Below are 4,473 nucleotides of genomic sequence, written 5' to 3'. Positions count from 1 at the left end.
GACTTATTAGCTATTATTACAGTTTTTTTTTGGGTACCTAATATTGGAAATGAGCGTAGCAAAATTATTTTTCTTACAAGTATACACTTATTACTGTCCTTCACTTTTAATCACCTATTTATCTATCAACAAGGTGTATTTTATATATTTACATATAAACGCATTGAAAAAAAAAATCGGATAAAGGGTCGAACTTATCATTGCATAGGGCCCTAGAGCGAGTAACCTCCTCACAATACGCATCGTTTTCATTTAGGAAGTACTGCCTTCTGAATCAGTACTTTAGTTTTTGTCATCATGGACATCTAAAAGTACTTCAGGAAAGATACAAAGATACTAATTAATTTGCTTCTAGTCTCATTTGCCATTTTACCGATCCAAACCAAACAAACAATCAAATGAATACTTAGTTAAAAAAGGACCGACAAAACCTATCATAACATTTTACTTACAAGCTTAAGATAACCATTCTAGTTTCCTATTACAGGTCTATTAAGAACAGTGTCTAACTTCAGTAACAGTTCAGAAACTAATTCTGAAACTTACTCATTGCTAGGATAAGTAGCTTGTAGAAAAAACTTCATTTTATAACTACCCGAGTGAATTACATAGGTAAAGTTGGAGGGGTCACGGTGTATGGGAAGTCTCTGTTATGGTTTGTTCGGGTGATATTATTTCAGAGACATTTTTTATTATTGTATGTAGAAGTTTGTGTTTGAAAATAAATAATACAGATTTCCTCAGCGCGCTGTTTCACCAGTGTGCTGGAAGAATTACTTCTCACAACTGGATAAAAGAATCCCATGTTTAAGCTGGATTGCAATGTATATGAGTATTTATGCCATTTCGTTCAGCCGTTAAAGCATGATTGAGAAACAAGCGTCCAAATTCATAAACTTTTTTTTTCATAATTAGCGTGATAAAGTGTTTGTATTACCTACATACCATTGATAAAAATATTTTACATTATGTCAAAAGCAGATAAAACTTCACCAAATAAGGGATTTATACGCTAGAAAAAAAAAAAACAGAATCTTCTGTTTACGCATTCAATTTATTATAGCAACCCTTCGTGTGTTGGAACTTTCAAAAATATTCGTTTGTCACGATAAGCGGCATCATCAATTTGTGGGACTTATCTGTGGGTCCTATAAAACTATTGTGCGTATTACAGGATAAAAGGCACTTAAGTTTTCTTTTTTGGATTACTTTAGAGCTGGTTTATTGTAGAGGTTTATCTTCTTTCGAATACCTATAAGTAAGGTTTTTTTGGCAAACTATTGAAAATGTATTATTAAGTGTAAGTATTTTATGTTGAAGTATTTATACTATCGAAAGATCCGATTTCAAAGATTTAATAAATAAAATAAATTTAAAAAACTTACATTAACACGACATTAGCCAAACATGCGGTGCGGCGAATATTAATAAAACTAATCACTACAAAATGCTGGCTATTTCAATACATCCAAGTTACGAACGTCAAACACATTAGTCCTATCCACATATAGCCTAAAATATTCACTCTATATAGAAACTGCGGTCGAAAATTTACATTTATGAATATGCAAGCTAACTACGTAATCAAAGTTGCTCATAAAATTATCGAACATTTTCATATATAGTTAGTTAAAGTGAGAAGCACTATATTACTTACTAATCCCGATGCCAGCAAAAAGGCTGTGTTACTATTCGTTAGAACTTTTAATGGTGTTTCTAATTTAATTAAAACGTGCATGAAACTATGAAAATAATGTTGAAAAATAATGGGTGAATTGATTCATCCGTTATGTGGGCATCATGTTTTGCTTTAAATCTATTGTTTGAATGAGAGTTCAAGAACTGACTATCTTTATTCAAATGTCACGAACAGCAATATCTTCATTATTAATTGGCAGATGCTTAAAAATTGCTAGAAAAAAATATAGATGCAATTTAATTAATCAATTTATTTTTATTCCCCAATACATACGTATTACAATTCCTTCTATTTTAATGCCAGCAAAATATTTATATCGACAAAGCCTAATTTATTCGCCTATTATTTCCACTTTCGTAAAAATGCCATCTTTAAATTAACATCCTAAGTGTTTTCATTCATTTGGATCCTCCCGTTATTGGGGAAGATAATTGAGTGTTTTTCCAGTTAATGGGAAATAGGGTGAATAGTAACATTTCAAGTTTATCGGGGTTAAAGGAACGTTCGGGCGATGGGACAGATGTCATTGAACACTTCGTTCAATTGATCGGAAAAATAATTTCATTAGAATCACTTAGTGTGAGATTGGGGTTTCTAATCTTAATGAGACTGTTTTCAATAAGTTCACAACTTTAGATTATCAAAGTGACTTCGGTCTTTTCAGTGAATTGCGATTAAAAGGTAGACACACTTATCTGGATAGAAAATCATCTTGCTACTGATAAAAGTGTGGAATAATGGCTTTACCAAAAGCAAAGAATAAGATAAATTATAATTAATACACTGAATATCACAATGACAACCAAAACCATTTAAGAACAAAGCAATCCCCGGCGTGGCTGTCGGACAAAAAATACGAAATTACATAAAGCCACTAGATTTATTAACACCATTATTCTGACACTCTCAAGGAAAGACAATGTCCACGCAGTTATTATACACATAGAAGATAAGAACATAAATCATAATCATATAGAAACAAATACAGAAGGACTACTCTATAAAATCCCTTTATAAAAGCTTGATGTCAGTAAAATAGTAATAATGCAATTTAAAAAAAAAAAACTATTCAGTCCATATAACTAGCAATGTAACCACAAGCCCATAGACTTTCTGTTCCCATCTACTCCTGTCATAATGCGTCAGTCATGATATCGAGGTCACCACGGTGGTAATATGAAGGTACAAGTTAATTCCCAGCCTATTGTGTGCCCATACAATAACACAACACTTTTATACCAGTTTCGGGTCACTTGTAATGGTAGACCTTATGGCTTTAATTAAGCATTTTATAGGGATCCCCGAGATGTTGGGTTTCGGTAGTGTTTTGTTTTCTGAGAATAAATATTGGAGATTGCTTTGTTGTGGTTAAGGAAAATTGACCATATGTGTCCGTAAAATAATCTCTATTTTACGTGCATAGACACAAAAAGTTTGGCACCATACTTCTTGTGTCTCTAAACTAGCTAGGTTTAAGAAGTTGATCAAGACACTGGTAGCAAAGCAATTAAATCAGGTTTTTTTTAAGACTATTCAGCCGTAAAGGTCAATAAAGCTAAAGAAAGTAAGCGTCTATTTTATGCGTGTAAGTTAAATTATTTACGTAGCCCATATCTTATAGTCACCAAAGTGATATTTTGTTGGCTTAAAACATTAATACAATAATCCTAATCATCAATTTTCAATTAAATCAAAAGCTAGCTAAAAACGGAATCAATTGATGTTTCTACGTTTGAACCATGATCAAATAAATTGATTTCATTTCATCACATTATCGCATTAAGAGTAACCGCACACTGCCGACTAAACAGTTAGACTATAGGTAGCCCTATGATTGTTTTTTTTTTTTTCATAAAATGGTGAGTTCCATCAAAGTTTTAGTCAGTCTGATACCGGCCAAAAACCTGATCGTTGTTAAGTGCGTATTTCCATTCATCTTTATACTGATTTAAAAGCCCAGACAAATTGTCGGGCGACTTTTTTGTCTACAATGTGTGGGTACTCTAAATCAACATACATTTTAAGCCTTCACTACCTACGGGTTTTATCCCATAAAATCTAACATCAAACAGGATTTTATTTGACGTATTCGAAAAGGCTTTTATTTTTTCTAACACTCTCTTTTTAAGCGAGTTGAAATGTAAATTCGTTGTATATGTAATCCGTGTCGGTACTTGCTTGGATATACAATATGTATGGAAGGTGTAAAGCAGGAATAAGTGGGTTTGGAACAGTATTAATGTGGCTTTATCAATATTTTATCTTTATTTACTAACGACGACATGACTAGAAATAAAAATAAACAACATTCTTGAAACGGTTTTTCCATTTGAACACATACATACTTAGGGAACCGTATCGTAATAAATTTTTGAGATAAACAATATTTTATAATGATTAGACATGTTTATACACACACATGTTTATGACATGTTTATTTTGCACAAAAAATATAAAACAATAGCATAAGTAAAACTGATTCAAAATACAAAAACTATGTTTCCGCCCGGGATCGAACCGGGGGCCTTCTGCGTGTTAGGCAGATGTGATAACCGCTACACCACGGAAACTTGATAAAGGCAGTCAAAAGAGTCGCTCGCTAGCCGACTTAAGACGTGAAAGTAGTCCACTTATTATTAGCCCCGAGATAATCACCGCGTGTCTAAAACCGGTATCTGCGGCCATAAATTATGTAACGTCACACAATAATAATCTTAATTCTTATTCTGATAAGGTCTTAATAAAATTGTGCTACCAAAACAGTACTGATTAAG

General features: G+C 32.6%; 1 non-coding gene across 1 annotated transcript; it reads right to left on the bottom strand.

Annotated features, from left to right (window-relative positions):
- Nucleotides 1–4,196: 4,196 nt before the first annotated feature.
- Nucleotides 4,197–4,269, bottom strand: Trnav-aac (transfer RNA valine (anticodon AAC)). Its single transcript has one exon. It is a non-coding gene; the product is annotated as a tRNA-Val (tRNA).
- Between the last annotated feature and the right edge of the window lie 204 nt (nucleotides 4,270–4,473).

The sequence above is a fragment of the Helicoverpa armigera genome, chromosome 7, assembly GCF_030705265.1.
Source record: "Helicoverpa armigera isolate CAAS_96S chromosome 7, ASM3070526v1, whole genome shotgun sequence".
Lineage (NCBI taxonomy): Eukaryota > Metazoa > Arthropoda > Insecta > Lepidoptera > Noctuidae > Helicoverpa > Helicoverpa armigera.
This window is presented reverse-complemented; position numbering and strand designations above follow the sequence as displayed.